This window comes from Podarcis gaigeae (assembly GCF_964106915.1).
Source record: "Podarcis gaigeae genome assembly, chromosome: 12".
NCBI lineage: Eukaryota > Metazoa > Chordata > Lepidosauria > Squamata > Lacertidae > Podarcis > Podarcis gaigeae.
In genome coordinates this window covers 6,930,591-6,947,404 of record NC_139688.1, presented here as the reverse complement: position 1 = coordinate 6,947,404, position 16,814 = coordinate 6,930,591, and the positions used below count along the sequence as shown (strand labels likewise).

Sequence of the window (16,814 nt, the reverse complement as noted above, 5' to 3'; positions counted from 1 at the left end):
GGATTGGGTTTTCCACTGACTGCTGTTTGCTCCTTTTCAGCAGCAAAACACAGGTTTTCCTGGGGAAAGTACCAGGGCAAAACAAACACACACACACCTTGGTTACAGAGCTTTAAAGTGCACTCCTGGGCCTGGAAAGAACCAGCGCCTGATTTGGGACGGTCCAGGCAGTTCCCTAGCACAGGTCGTCGAGCCAAAGGGGTGCAAAATTGAGAAGATCCATAACTGAGAAGATCCCTTTTGGGCTGGCAAGTTTTGGCCTCGCACAGGGCGCCATATTACAAAATATTACCAAAGCCCACCCCTGAAAGCACAGCACAAAAGGAAGTCTGGATGTGGCCTGAGTCGGCGGTCAGCACTGTGTGTTGTAGCAGCATATTTCATAAACGAATTATGTGCATCTTGAAGATTTCACTTTTGCCTCACCTGAAATTCTTGGCAAGTCACTTTCACTAGTACCACGAAGGAGAAATTCTTATCCTTCTTTATCTCCACACCTTGCATGATATTATAAACCTGTATCCCATCCCCTTTCTCACCATTTTTCTCAACTAAAAATCCCCAAATAAATTTTGAGGTGAAAAGTCCTTCCAGATTTTATTTTATTCTATTCTATTCTATTTTATTCTATTCTATTATTTCTATTCTAATTCATTTTATTTTATTTTATTTATTTATTTTATTTTTTATCACCCTTCCCTCCACACAAGGAGCTCATTTTGTGTCCGTGGTTCTTCCCCTCCCCATTTTTATCCTCACAACCACCCTGAGGCGCCAGTTAGGCAGTGGCAGGCCCAAGAGAGCTTCATGGCTGAGCAGTGAATTCGAACCATGGCCTCCCAAGGCCATAGCCCCAACACAGTAACTCTTACCTCACACTGGCATGAGGCGACTGTGTGAAAATTTCCCCCCTCACGTCACACAGCTTGTTTGTATCTTGAGTAATTCAAAAAGCGGTACAGTGGACGCCTGGGTTGCGAACGTGATCTGTGCAGGGTGCACGTTCGCAACTCAAAGCGTTCGCAACCCACAGCGGCACGTCTGCGCACACGCGGGTGGCAATTCGGCGCTTTGGCCCATGTGCAAAGCGTGATTTAGCGTTTCTGAGCATGTGCAACCCCCGAAACCCAGAAGTAACCCATTCCGGTGCTTCCGGGTTTCGGCGGGTCCGTAACCCAAAAAAACGCACCCTGAAGCATCTGTAACCGTGGTACCTTGCTTTACAACCATAATGCATTCCGGAGGTCCGTTTGTAAACCAAAACAGGTTGTAACCCAAGGTGCGCTTTCGCCAATGGGGCCTCCAAAAAAACATTGTTCGTAATCCAAAAAAAGGGGGGGTTGTAATCCAAAAAAAGGTTGCAAACCAGGAAATGCACTTCCAGGTTTGAAGGTGTTTGTAATCCAAAACGTATGCAAACCAAGACATATGCAAACCAAGGTACCACTGTCCCTTTTCTAATCATGGCTCCCCCACCCCACCCCCACAAAAATTTGAGGCCCAGAAAAGCTTCCGTTGAAGAGGGTAGCTTCCTTCTTCTGCCATGTTGGGGGGGGGGGGGCTGGGTGAGAGAAAGTTACCTCAGAAATTGGTTTTCAAAAACTACAAACTGATCTAGCACCTGGGATCAATAAGCTAATTTCACGTTCAGCATCTGAAAGCACTGAATAATGCCTTTTCAAAAGGCCAGGTTGTTAGGAGAGACTCCAGAAAATGTTATTCAAAATGCCTGCCCTCAGAAGGCTGACAGTTGCCTACAGTATATACAGGTGAAACTTGAAAAATTAAAATACCGTGGAAAAGTTCCTTTATTTCACTAATTCACCTTCAAAGGTGAAACTAAGATATGAGATAGACTCATGACATGCAAAGCAAGATATGTCAAGCCTTGATTTGTTATCATTGCGATGATCATGGCATACAGTTTATGAAAACCCCAAATTAATAATCTCAGAAAATTAGAATATTCAAGAAAATCCAGGGAAAGCAAAAATTTGGCCTTTTCCTGTTAGGCAAAGATCATAAGACAACCCGGATGGTCACCAGATTCTGTGTACAGATCTGTAGGCGCAGACCATCCCCCGACCTAAACTAGTTCATTAAGAAAATCACCAAACTCGGTTCCATGGGTGATTCTGGGTCATCTCTCTGCGGTAGCTTATCTAAAAGTTTTAAGTGTCTATACGCTTTTCACACTTATAAATTTTAAATTTATTGTTGTACATTGTTTCATATGTTTGTTTTCCTTCTGGGATTGGACCCCCCAAATGTGTTTTATAAGCTGGTCTCTGACCATAATATATCTATTTATCATCTATCTATCTATCTATCTATCTATCTATCTATCTATCTATTATCTATCATCTATCTATCTATCTATCTATCTATCTATCTATCTATCTATCTATCATCTATCTATCTATCATCTATCTATCTATATCTATCATCTATCATCTATCTAGCTATATCTATATCTATATCATCTATCTATCTATCTATCATCTATCTATCATCTATCATCTATCATCTATCATCTATCTAACTATCTATCTATCATCTATCTATCATCTATCTATCTATCTATCTATCTATATCTATCTATCTATCTATCTATCTATCTATCTATCTATCATCTATCATCTATCTATCTACTAATTATACCATGTATGGTCTTTCCTTCATTACCTATTCATTGAGCAAGCGAACAAAGAACTCTCTCTAAGCCGCACGATGCTGCATGTGTTCTCTTTGCATTCCTTTCTACCTGAGAGGGTTGGGACAATTGAGCAGAGCTCGTCTCCTTTTCAAATGTAGACACTTAGGAATGTGTTTACAACCTTGGGAGTAAAGATGCTCCTAGCACAAGATTAGGCGTTACAAAAAAACAATAGGCACAAGGCCTCTAGCCTGGCTAGTTAGCTGAGCTTATAGGTCTCTATGCGCACCAATAGATTTTGCTTTATTAATCTGTAAAGCGCTTTGAGGTTTTTTGCAATCAAGCAGTGAATAATTTTATGAAATAGGCTCACACTCTGTTTTCACAGTGGCCAACAAGATGCCCATGAGAAACCTTCAAGCAGGTCCTGGGTGCAACAGCGCTTTCCTCACTTGTGATTTTGCACAACTTGCATACCGACTCCAACAGTGGAGATAGAACATAACTATTGTGTCTAGAAGCAATAATCATGTTGAGAAGCAAGTAGCTTTATCCTCCCTTTCAAAAAATCATCAAAGTTGCTGCTGTTGTTGTTGTTGTTTAGTCGTTTAGTCGTGTCCGACTCTTCGTGACCCCATGGACCAGAGAACGCCAGGCACCTCTGTCCTCCACTGCCTCCCGCAGTTTGGTCAAAAGTTGCTAGCCATCACTATCTCTTGTAAGAGTGAATACCACAGATTAACTGTCTTCTGCAGTGGAAATAACTAAATTAATGGTTCTTATTAGCCTGAGTAGTGCCGAGTTAAAAACAAAAGAGGAATGCAAATGGGTAAAATTGATGGTAATTGCAGCCAGATAGGTTATAGCGAGTAATTGGAAAAATGCAGAAGGAGGAAAAAACTGAATAATATAATTTTAGAATACCTAACTGTGAAGATACACAGAATGAAAGGGTTTAAGGTCAGTAAGAAAGAGGAGGATTGCTTTGAGAAGAGATTGAACTATTTGAGTAGGTTTGAACAATTTGGGGCAATTAAAATGTTAAAAGTTAAATAAACCTTGTGGTAGGAGGAGTGTTAAGGTATATAGAAGTGTACATATGGTTGTTTTGAATATGTTATTATTGAATATGTGTATTGTTGAATATTGTATACCCAATGTATCATCCACCTGGGGGGTTACACTGCTTGTGTTTTGGTGGTTGGTAAAAAAATAAAATATTTTTTTAAAAAAAACCAAAACTGTCTTCTGCAAGAAGAAGTCCTTTTTTGTTACAATATTATCTACATTTCCACAAAATACACAATTTTATCCACTTCTATCATGTCACACCTTATTTGTCTTTTTTCTAAACTAAAAAAAAAAAGAAGGAATGCTGTAACCTTTCATCGTAGCAGAGTCGCTCCAACCTCTTGATGATTTAGATTTGCTGTTTTCCGAACCCTTGCCAACTCTATAACTTTCTTTTCTGAGGGTGAGGTGGACAGAACTGCGCACAGTATTCCAAGCGTGTACCATCAGTTTGTATGATGACATAACGATATTGGCAGTTTTGTGTTTCGTAATTATCTCTGCCATGGAATTTGCATTTTTCATAGCTGCTGCACACTAGACTGACATCTTCATAAAACTATACATTATAACCCCAAGGTCTCATTCCTGGTCGGTCACCAACAGTTCAGACCCTCCCCGCATAAGTGTATATGTGAGATTTATTAATTTTTTTAATTGCCCCATTGTGAATCATTTTACTGCCCATTCACCAAATCTGGAGAGATATTTTTTGACGCTCCTTGGAATTCCTAGTTGCTTTAACTACCCTGAACAATTTTTTAATCAGCAAACTTGACTACATCACTGCTCACCCCTAGGCGTAGAGCATTTACACAGAAGTAGGAAAAAGTGGATCCCAATTCTAATCTTTGGGGAATTCCCATTTTCTACATCCCTCTGCTGAAAACGTCTTGCTCTACTTCTCCCTAGCTCCTGATGCCGCCATGTTGCTGGGAAACAAATCAATTTTGTTGACCAAAACCACAAACAGTAACCATGGTTTGTTCTTGGCTTACAGCTCATGGATTGTTTGGAAGATGCAAACCATGAGCCAAGGTTCAGGTATCACAGCAAACTGGACTCTGGCTTATTTCCTAGTCAGAATGGGAAGGTTGGGGAGACGATTAGCACACTGCATAGTTTGCTTTTAACTATGGTTTAACATTATGTGTGAAGTAGGTTGTGGAACTGGAAAGCTCCTGGTTTCATTTCATTTCATTGAGAATAGCATCTGCTCACTTCCCCTGCGATTTCAGGTTCTCCAAATGTTAGAAACCTATTCCCTTTTTAAAATGAAAGCAGGGAAATCTAGAATTTATAGTTCATTCTTCAGACGGGGGTGACACCCTGTAGACACCCACCCATGTGTTTAACCCTAAGAAAACCTGGAATGCACTGCTAATGGGGCAAAGGAGAAGGAAAACTCCAGGTGGCTGAAAATAGAGGCCCGACGCATTTTGGAATTATCCTTCTTTAGGAGTATGTTTTAAGTAGCAACTCCAACCAAGTGCACGAACCCATTAATTTATTAATTTTCCATTTCAAGGACCTCCTGACTGTGTCACCCACCAGGAAGAAAAGTCAAGTGGAAGGCCTGGAAGGAAGGGTTAAGGCACTGTTGGCCAAACTTGGCCCTCCAGCTATTTTGGGACTACAATTCCAATAATCCCTGACCACTGGTCCTGTTAGCTAGGGATGATGGGAGTTGTAGTCCAAAAACAGCTGGAGGGCCAAGTTTGGCCAACACTGGGTTAAGGGCTTCATGCCACTGCCTGTCCTTTATAATGATTTTCCCTCCCCACCTCTTTATTGCTGTTAACCAGAAGACGTATTTGCTGTCAGCACATAGAGTTCCACACCACCCTTAATCAATACGGGGACACCCGATTCTGGCAAGTGTTGACCTTGTGCCCCAAAGTTAGGCCGTATGCTCATGCCACCCATGCCAGACCTCATACTAAAAGCCTAGAGCTGAGTTGAGTCAGCCATTTCTGCCCCAGATTGCTCATCAGCAAGCACAGATGCCTATCACCTGATCAGTTTTCGACTTCCTCTAATCCTTATATAAAACACTGTCAGCTCTTCTCCTCTCTTGAGCAAACGGCGCTACTTCTCTGATGTTACAACGCCCTACCCTTCAGAAACACACTACTGACCTCACTCTGTCACTTACTTCTTTCTGCCTGCAAACCTCCTTGGGTCATTTTCTTGGCCATTTTCCTATGTTGTGAAGGCCAAAATTTCAATTCAGTGGAGCAGGGTCAAGATATTAACTGATATGCATGAAATTTCAGATATATCTATAGACAGAAAGAAGATTCCACCTAAACATTAGGAAGAACTTCCTGACAGTGAGAGCTGTTCGACAGTGGAATTTGCTGCCAAGGAGTGTGGTGGAGTCTCCTTCTTTGGAGGTCTTTAAGCAGAGGCTTGACAACCATATGTCAGGAGTGCTCTGATGGTGTTTCCTGCTTGGCAGGGGGTTGGACTCGATGGCCCTTGTGGTCTCTTCCAACTCTATGATTCTATGATTCAGTGGTACCTCGGGTTAAGTACTTAATTTGTTCTGAAGGTCCGTTCTTAACCTGAAACTGTTCTTAACCTGAAGCACCACTTTAGCTAATGGGGCCTCCTGCTGCTGCTGTGCCACAAGAGCATGATTTCTGTTCTCATCCTGAGGCAAAGTTCTTAACCTGAAGTAATATTTCTGGGTTAGCGGAGTCTGCAACCTGAAGCATCTGTAATCTGAAGCGTATGTAACCCGAGGTACCCCTGTAATCCCTAGTGTAGTAAGTTAAGTACTTTGGAGCAGGCATTTTCCAAAAAAAGGTTTTTTATCAACCGCCCTATTAGGCAATAATCTCTCCCCCCCCCCGCCCCAGTGTATCTCCCAACAAAAGTAAGACAATAAATAAATCTTGATTTCAGTGCAATCATATGGCATTTACACTGTGCACACGCCATTCATTTAAAGCTCAATCCCACCCACAATAAACCTGAAACCTGTATTTGTTAAGGGTGCTCAGAACTGCAGCCCCGAGAAGGGTAAACTTCCCAAGGTGTTTTGGAGGGGGTGCTTTAAACGTATAGTTGTGCGAACAGCCTTATTTCCCAGAAAGTGGGCATAGGCATGCAGCTTTAGCAAAAGCCACATTTGCTATAACTCCTGTGTGTCCTGTTGAAAAAAGTGCATACCTTCTATATGGAACTGCATTCTGCATAAATGCAATAAAACCAGGCATCGTGTGCCATCACAGACACTCCATGTCACTGAGCTACTGCTCTTAAAATAGACGCAGCTGTCACTCCCCATCTTTTTTCAGAAGCCCATCTGTAGAAATGCAAGCTGAGAGCATGGGAGGAGGCTCTGGCAAGGCCAAATACTAGCAGAAGAAGAGTGGCGAGGTCAGACAATTAACCGAACACAAAACTTTTTGTGAGTCTTAGCACTTAGGTTGAAAACAAGAATGGTGGTGGGAGGGAACCCTCAACATCACTCCTTCGAGCACGTCCACTCCAAAAGAATTATCTCCCTCTCTTGGGCAGACACTGGCAACCCACACAGGTCACAAAATCAAAATCAAAAATTAAATCTCCTGTTCGTTCCTTCAATCCTCCTACCCATCTTTTCTCTGTGCAAATCGCTCTGCCAGTGAAACCACAGCCGACCACAGCCACAAGTCGTACTAAGCCTAGAGGATAACTCTCATGTCTTGACCTTCATCTGTACTGTTAGCCCCAGGGCTAAGAAAACCACAAATAACATAGGAACAAGACACACACAGAAAGAGAGCTGGCTCCTGGCCAGCTTTTCTGGCCACCCAGATTCAGACTGAAATTCAGGTTCTTACCTGGAAGTCCTGTTAAATCTGGAAGTAGTAAGCCACTTTCATCGGGAGAGCAGATCTTTACTGAGTTTGCACAAAGCGGGTGAAGCAGGTGCAAGCGGGCATGGGGAGACCAACAGAATTTGGGTCGTGTCCCCCCCTACCCAGCGTGAGAATAAAACAGAAACCCCAGTGAGGTAGGGGACGTGCTAAAGGTGATCCCCTAGTCCCACAGCAGAAGCTCCAGCACTTCGAGTTTAGCCTGTGAGCAGCCCCTCCCTTGGGCTGCCGTCCTCCAGTCAAGTTGGATTGCTGACGTTCCTGCTCCTCTCCCCGCCCTGCCTCCGATTTCCAAAATAGCCTTGGGTGTCATTTACCAGGGAGATTAAATTTCATGCGGTGGAGAGACGAAAGGGCATCGCTTTAGGAAACCCACCGGGGGCAGACCGAAAAGCCCATCTCCAGAGAGCTTGCGTGCAGATGAGCCCTGTCCGTGGGGCTGGACCTAGTGCTGTTTCTCAAGTGCTTTCCCCGGAGCCAAGTGACAGGTGTCAAACTGGGATATGACGAGGGAGTGTTACAAGCCTGTTGGCAAAAGTTGATCAGGCTTCTTGCCTACGTCAACTTCAGAAGGGGAAGAAAGAGGGGAGGCTGGGGGTGTCGTTCCAAGGGGCATTTCTGCTCCTTGAAAATATTATTGACTGAACCTTATTTTTGGACTCCTATAGGCTGTAAGGGACGCGGGTGGTGCTGTGGGTTAAACCACAGAGCCTAGGACTTGCCGATCAGAAGGTTACGGTTTGAATCCCCGCGACGGGGTGAGCTCCCATTGTTCGGTCCTTGCTCCTGCCAACCAGCAGTTCGAAAACACGTCAAAGTGCAAGTAGATAAATAGGTACCGCTTTGGTGGGAAGGTAAACGGCATTTCCATGCACTGCTCTGGTTTGCCAGAAGTGGCTTAGTCATGCTGGCCACATGGACCAGAAGCTGTCTGCAGACAAACGCCGGATCCCTCGGCCTATAGAGCGAGATGAACACGCAACCCCAGAGTCATCCGCGACTGGACCTAATGGTCAGGGGTACCTTTACTTTTAATCACAACAATACAAACACAACACGTAGGCTAATAGTTAGTAGAAAATATATAATAGAATAATGCTATCATTCAAATTATAGGAGTAAGCCGATCAAAGTTCTTATATACAATATAACAGAGTGGTAGCGAGGACCGTCAAGCCGTGTGTTTAAAACAGATGTCTAAGGACAGTCTCACAATAGTCTTTCAAAAGTATCAACAGAAGACGTCCCAAAAGTAAAGTTTCTCAATAGTTTTTTTAAAAAGTTTCAGTGGAAGATGTCTCAAAAGCCTCAAAAGGACAGTGTCTCCGGAACGATGCCACTGTTTTTGGCTCATAAATCATCCCTCTGGCAGCCTGCACTCTGCAGCCTTCCTGGGTGCTCTCCTTTCCTGGAACCCTGATGACCTCCTGAGCTAGGATTCGTGAAGCCCTTTTGCCTTTCAAGAAATGGACATGGAGGGGTTAAAAACATGGAAAGATTTTAAAAACAAAATTGTGGCAGCTGGTGTTCCAGCAACATCTGGGTGCATTCTACCAAAATGAAGACAATGGGGGGTAGGTGTTCTGATCTGACCTCTTTCAAGGACGTATGGATAAAAATGAAATAATTACATGTATGACCACAATGACTAAAATAAAATAAAAAATCCCTTAAAGCACAGTAAGGATATCAAAGGGTTTGCAGCATCAGGGGACAGGGTTTCTGTGAGTAAACATCCCTCTCATTTTGGCCAACGTGCTAGCAATCCAATGGGTAATAAGAGTATAACAATAAGAATAACACTGTACTTATTTAGTGTGCAGGGAGAAATGTACACTCAGGAGCCTTAGTTGAATATTTCAGAACCCCCACCCCCCAGTTTTACTAGCAAAGACCACAAATATTTATTTATTCATTGCCTTGACATACTGCCTTTCCGCCAAGGCAGCTTACAGGTTTTTCTTTAGGATACTAAAACGAATAAATTATATGTAAAGGTGGCCCTAAGGGACACGGGTGGCACTGTGGGTTAAACCACAGAGCCTAGGACTTGCCGATCGGAAGGTTGGCAGTTCGAATCCCTGAAACAGGGTGAGCTCCCGTTGTTCGGTCCCAGCTCCTGCCAATCTAACAGTTCGAAAGCACAAAGTGCAAGTAGATAAATATGTACCACTCCAGAGGGAAGGTAAATGGCGTTTCCGTGTGCTGCTCTGGTTCTCCAGAAGCGGCTTAGTCATGCTGGCCACATGACCGGAAGCTGTACGCCGGCTCCCTCGGCCAATAAAGCGAGATGAGCACCGCAACCCCAGAGTCGGTCACGACTGGACCTAATGGTCAGGGGTCCCTTTAACTTTAAAGTTGGCCCTGGAAGTAGGGTGTTGCCTCTGCCTGCTTCCTTCCTTGATCTTTGTCTTTCATCCATGACGTCATGATGCTCCCTGCTTAGTAAAGCCCAACAAAAGGCAAGCATTCAGCAAAAAGCGGAACTAAAGAAGGGGAATTGCTTGTGCAGATATAATCTGATGTTTTGTGCCATACCTGCTGTGCGCTGTTGCTGTGAAGGCCTAGAAATCCAGCTGGGAGAAACTTGCATGCTACTTTGTGATGCTTCTCTTGGTCCTAATAAAGCTATTGTTTTACTGTTCTCTTATGGGATTTTCCTGCACAGAACCACTTCCATTACATGAACGGCAGGCAGAACATAGCTCTTGACTCCATCAGAAACTTGCTTCTCCTTCCATACTGTCAATCACTGGAGCAACCACCTGTCTTCTTCACACGCATATATAGGGAGCCCAAAAGCTTTAGTAGAAGCAAGTCGGGGGTTTTTTTTTTTTTTGATACTTTGACCTTCGCTTTCCAGCTAGGCCTTCTGACACTCTTCTCTATTGCAAGGGAGAAAGATATGCCAAAGAAGTGTGCTGCATTATTGCACTAATGAAACACAGTAGCTTAAGCATACTGCTTCCATGTTTTTTTTTTAAAAAAAAAATCACACCAGAGGCCTTTCTCCTGGGCATAGTTGGCCAATTGGTGTCAAAAAAGGATAGATCTTTCTTTATGTATGCAACAACAGCAGCAAGAATACTTATCGCAAAGTATTGGAAGACACAAGATTTACCCACCCTGGAAGAGTGGCAGATGAAGATGATGGACTATATGGAATTGGCGGAAATGACTGGCAGAATCCGAGACCTGGGAGAAGAGCTGGTGGAAGAAGACTGGAATAAATTTAAAGACTATCTACAGAAATATTGTAAAATTAATGAATGTTAAAATGATGTTGGATTGAAAATAAGTGGCATTAGCAACAAAGTTAACAAGAATACGCAAAAATGGATTGATAATATATGAACATATATAGTTATAATATGTTAAGATTTAGAGTTAAGATAAATGAAAGAGGGTAAGGATTTGCTGATTTGATTATGTAAATGGGAATACAAAAAGGGGAGGTGTGAGGAGGTCAACGAAACAAGCACATGAGTTTAAAGATACTAAAAAATGGATTTGTTTTCTTTTTATCTTGTAATCTTTATTTTTATATTTTTTTATTTTTCCTTTTTATTTTTGTAATTTTTGTATTTTTTTCTTATTTTTTCTTTCTTACATGCTTTTTTTCTTTCATTCTGTAAACTTTTGTTCTTTGTAAAATCTCAATAAATATTTAAAACAAACAAACAAACAAAAATCACTTGCTGAAACAAAGGGAAGGAAATCCAGGAGCAACAGAGCCTGTGTTGTTGCTCAAAGTGCCAGTGGTCCAGGCTCTTAGAAGATACTGGGACACACACTGTTACTGGATTAGGGCTCATCTCTGCTGGATCAGAAAAAGGTCCATCTTTCTGCATTTCTTGTTTCCAACAGTTTGCTGCCAGATAGAATTTTCTGGGATGTTCGCAGAAGGGCATGGAGGAGAAAAGCCCTTGCCCACGGGATCAGTGGCGGAGGAAACTGCTGGGGCACCCGGAAAGGCAAATATGATGTGCACCCAGGGGCGATCCTCCTGGGGTGCCAGCACCGCTCATCAATCGTGCAAATACGCCCAGGGCATGGAGCTGGCTGCCAGGGATGCAAGCATCACCCACTGCAGGGGGCGTGTTTGCAAACACCACTCGCTGGAGGGTGCATCCCTGTCGGCCAGCACCATGCCCTGGGCGTATTTGCATGATCGGTAGGCAGCAGTGGCACCTCCAGGAGGATCAGCGTGCCAGGGATGCGGGCGCTGCCTGCCAGGGGGTGTGAACACTGCCCGCTGGGGGGGGGGCATCCCCAGTGGCCAGCGCTGCACGATGATCAGCGGGCGGATTTTGACTATGATAACGAAAATCTGCTTGCTGGGGGTGAGCGCCACCACGCCAATCCACCATGGGGAATTTTGGCACACACACACACTCAAGCATGGCACCCGGGGCAGATCTTTTCCCCTGTCCCCTTCGTCTGTCAGTGCACAGGACATCTCACCAGCAACAGGAATGCACTTCTTTTTATGCCTCTTGCATCTTCCAACTTTCAGCTTCATGTCTGCAGTTGCAGGAGTACAATGCCCTTGAACCTGTCAAGGTCAGCTGAATTGCCCCTTTGCATGTCACACAGATGGCACAAGGATTAACATTCAGGCAGAGAAGATGCAACCAGCTTTTACCACCTCTACAGATTAGAAGACTCTTGGAGACGACATGGAGACTCTTGAGAGTCCCATGGACTGCAAGAAGATCAAACCTCTCCATTCTTAAGGAAATCAGCCCTGAGTGCTCACTGGAAGGACAGATCCTGAAGCTGAGACTCGAATACTTAGGCCATCTCATGAGAAGACTCCCTGGAAAAGACCCTGATGTTGGGAAAGATGGAGGGCACAAGGAGAAGGGGACCACAGAGGATGAGATGCTTCTACAGTGTTCTCGAAGCTACCAGCTTGAGTTTGACCAAACTGCGGGAGGCAGTGGAAGACAGGAGTGCCTGGCGTGCTCTGGTCCATGGGGTCACGAAGAGTCGGACACAACTAAACGACTAAACAACAACAACAGAATAGAAGACTGGAAGAGAATACATTAGATTTTCTTTCAGTGTTTGCCTTCCCCCATCCCTCACTGAGTTTGTACAGCTCGTGTACCCCTGGAGGCTTCCAGCGCCAAGTGGAGCAGCAGGCAAGGAGAAGAATTCTTTCGTCTATGACCTGGTAACCTCCATGTTAGATTACTGCAACGTGGTATTATGTAGGACTGCATCTGCAGATGGTTTGGAAACACCAGCTGGTGTAGAATTCAGCAGCCGGCAAGACGGTTTGAGCATATTACATTGATCCTCGTCCAACTGCACTGTCAATTAGTTTCTGGGACCAATACAAAATGCTAGTTTTGACCTATAAAGCCCTAAATGGCTCAGGACCACAATACTTCAAGGAACACTTCTCCCCATATGAACAAACCTGGACCCTGCAGTCATAAACTGAGGCCCTTCTTTGTGTGCCCTTCTGCGAGAAACATGACGACAGGCATTTTCTGCAGTGGCTCCCCATTTGTGGAACGTTCTCTCTGTGGAGGCTTGCCTGGCGCCTTCATTACATATCTTTAGGCACCAGGAGAAAAGAGTTCTCTTCGACCAGGCATTTGGCTGATGAACATTCTATGGATTTAAAAATGTGTTTGTGGGAAGAGGGTTGTTTTTGCTGTATACTATATTCTCATTTTTTATGTTTATGTTGTGAACCGAACTGGGATGAAGGGCAGTATGCAAAATCGATTGATTGATTTATTGACTGATTGATTAATAATTATGCGTCCGGTATGCAAATGTTCCTGCTATAAAGGACTAGCCTTGTCAAACACCTGCAATGACTTCATAAAGGCCAAGGCAATATGCCAAGTTTCTGCTGCTTAGCCCAGGATGAATGCATAGCTGGAAGCCAAACATTTAAACGCTGCTGCGTTCCAGACTTGCTGCCTCCAGCAGTATAGAACACAGAGGTCATGTTTCCAAAAGCTGGCAACAAAAAGTTCTGCTTTATTCCACTGAGTGGGCATGGGAACTTGTGCTGGCTCTAAAGGCAGGTAAGCAAGTCATATCAGAAGCCACAGAGATAATAAACAACAACAACAACAACAATTTATTTATTATTTATACCCCACCATCCGGCTGGGTTTCCCCAGCCACTCTGGGTATCTTCCAACAAAAGATTAAAATACAATAATTCATCAAATATTAAAAATTTCCCTAAACAGGGCTGTCTTCAGATGTCTTCTAAAAAGTCAGATAGTTGTTTATTTCTTTGACATCTGATGGGAGGGCGTTCCACAGGGCGGGGGCCACCACCAGGAAGGCCCTCTGCCTGGTTCCCTGTAACTTGGCTTCTCACAATGAGAGAACCGCCAGAAGGCCCTTGGCGCTGGACCTCAGGGTCCGGGCTGAACAATGAGGGTGAAGACACTCCTTCAGGTACACTGGGCCAAGGCCATTTAGGGCTCTAAAGGTCAGCACCAACACTTTGAATTGTGCTCGGACATGTCCTGGGAGCCAGTGACTATCTTTTAGGACTGGTGTTAGGTGGTCCTGGCGGCCGCTCCCAGTCACCAGTCTAGCTGCCACATTCTGAATTAGTTGCAGTTTCCAGGTCACCTTCAAAGGTAGCCCCACGTAGAGCGTGTTGCAGTAGTCCAAGTGAGAGATAACCAGAGCATGCACCATTCTGGCCAGACAGTCCACGGGCAGGTAGGGTCTCAGCTGGAGATCCATAAAACCCCACATGAAACATTGTGGACACTCTCCCAAACTCTATAATGCAAGAGTATTTTTGCAGGTCTCACGTAAGAATGTAAGAAAAGCCCTGCTGGGATGCACTTATGAATCCCAGGAATGGGTAATTAGAAGACTATTGTCTCTGACACAAGTAGCTAGAACATAGCCATTACTGATTCATAGAGTCCTCTAGTCCAACCCCCTGCAATGCAGGAATCTCAGCAAAAGCATCAATAACTAGCAGCCATTGGTAGTCTCACCTTCCATGAATTTGTCCAATCCTCTTCTAATGCCATCCAAGTTGGTGGCCATCATTGCACCCTGTGGGGTAAAATTCTCTTGTAAACGTTGTTATGAAAGAGCAGCAGTAAAAACCATTCACAAAACAAGATTGGGAAATATTAAAACAATTTTTAAACAAATGGACCCCACTGTGCTGGGCCCGGGGGTTAACCCGAGCAACGCGGTCCAAGTCCAGTCCCGAATCCAAGGATTCCACGAGGAGTCAGACCAACAGGGCCAAGGCAAGACACAAGGCACAGGGTCTCAGGCAGGTTCCAGCAAGCAGCAATGTTGCTCCCGCAACCTGGGGCAGGGCCCGACAGCCTTTTATCTTTGCCAGGGTAACAGCCAGTGACTCACCTTCCTGTCTCGCCCGAAGGCCAGCACTCCTCCTGTGAGTACTCAGGTCTCTCCTTCTCTCAGACCTCAGTCTCTGCAGCTCGGGAGATGTTGGCGGGTTACTAGACCTAGAGGCCGCCTCAGCCTCCCCTGACCAAACCGGTAGTGGAGCAGCTGTAAGTGATGGCCCAGCTGAAGGCAATTAGGTCATCCCCGCATCTGGAGCCAAGGCAGGCTCAGGCTCCTAACGCGGCCCAGCTGGTGTTTGTTGGGGAACCTGTGCAGACTGGAGCTCTTCAGAATCAGGCCCCAGACTTGGTTCAGATGCCGCCTGAGGCAGAGGATCCAGTGCGGACTGAGATGCCTCTGGTTCTGAGTCCGAGCCCGAGTCCCAAGCCATCCCTCCCACATATCTACTGATTTCCCCCCTCAGATAGATGGGGGGGTCAAGAATCCCTCAAAGAGTTTTTTAAGAGGCACTGTGAGATGGGGAGGGATAAGCAAAATATAAATATCGTCTCCGTATTGAAGATTGGATGCCTCCCACTGGATCAAAAGTCCATGTGTTTGCATAAGGCACCAGTTGAATATTACAAGTAGTGGGAAATAGAACAGGTTGTAGATTCTCTTAATCTGGGTAAACCTCTATTGAGAATTAAGGTAGGGTGCCCATGTTCTCCCATCACATCTGGAGGGGACTCCTTAGATAAAGTTGTCTGGGGTTTGTGACTAGGTCTCCCACTTTCCAGTAGATGGTTTCACACTGCTTCTTCAGAAGGAATATTACCTACCAAACTGTACAGCTACTTCTATGGCAAAAATGACTTAATCAAGCGTATGATTAGAATTACTATGCAGACTCTGTACTCTCCAACACTGTTACTCGGCTTCAATTCGCCAAATGGAGAAGGAAGCAACTTTTGGTAATTTCTCTTCTTTGCAGTCCTCAAAGCCCCCTAAATCTTTTCCAGAAGACTGTGGCAGATGTAGAGGTGATACATGGAAGAGTGGGAATGCTCAAAAATCTCTTCCCTCCCTCTTCTGCTGGCAAAAGGCTTACCATCAGCAAAGCAGTTAGATGCAACCGTACACCTGCAGTCCGAAAGACACTTAACATTAAACCTACCGTATTTTTCGCTCTATAGGACGCACTTTTCCCCCTCCAAAAATGAAGGGGAAATCTGGGTGCGTCCTATGGGGCGAATGCAGGCTTTCGCTGAAGCTTGGAGAGCGAGAGGGGTCGGTGCACACCGACCCCTCTCGCTCTCCAGGCTTCAGGAAGACATCCCGCAGCCTAGGCAGCCCTGCGGGAGGTCCTGCAGGGATGTCTAGGCTGCGGATAGCAGCCTGCTTCCCGGAGCGTCGGGTGCTCTGCTTTCAGGGCGCCCGGCGCTTCGGGAACACATCTGCAGCCTAGGCAGCCCTGCGGGAGGTCCCGCAGGGATGTCTACGCTGCGGATAGCAGCCTGCTTCCCGGAGCGCCGGGTGCCCTGTAAGCAGAGTGCCCGGCACTTCGGGAACACATCCGCAGCGTGGGGAGCACTGCGGATAGCAGCCTGCCGCCCGGCGGGCAGGGCGCCCGAAGCAGGGCGCCCCGCGCACCGGACAGACATCCGCAGCATGGGGAGCTCTGCAGGAGTTCCCCGCAGGGCTCCCCACACTGCGGATAGCAGCCTGCCACCCGGCAGGCAGGGCGCCCTGAAGCAGAGCGCCCCTCACGCCGGGCAGACATCGGCCAGCCCAACAAGCTCGGGGGACAGCAGGGAGGTGCAGCGCCGCCATCCCGCTGTTCCTCGACCTGGTTCGGTTTCCCCGACCTGCTTTTTTTTGGGGGGGGGAAATAAAGGAATTTCCCCCCCTTT

The 16,814-nt window shown here is 45.5% G+C and overlaps 1 protein-coding gene across 50 annotated transcripts in view; it reads right to left on the bottom strand.

The window, feature by feature from the left end:
* Positions 1–7,876, bottom strand: part of OBSCN (obscurin, cytoskeletal calmodulin and titin-interacting RhoGEF) — a 265,894-nt gene extending 258,018 nt beyond the window's left edge. For 35 of the 50 annotated variants that reach the window (XM_083703814.1, XM_083703862.1, XM_083703817.1 and 32 more), the window contains exon 1: positions 7,561–7,876. The gene's annotated coding sequence lies outside the window, so the exon portion shown is untranslated. The remainder of the gene's footprint in view (positions 1–7,560) is intronic. The other 15 variants (XM_083703861.1, XM_083703815.1, XM_083703831.1 and 12 more) reach the window with 2 other exon arrangements.
* Between the last annotated feature and the right edge of the window lie 8,938 nt (positions 7,877–16,814).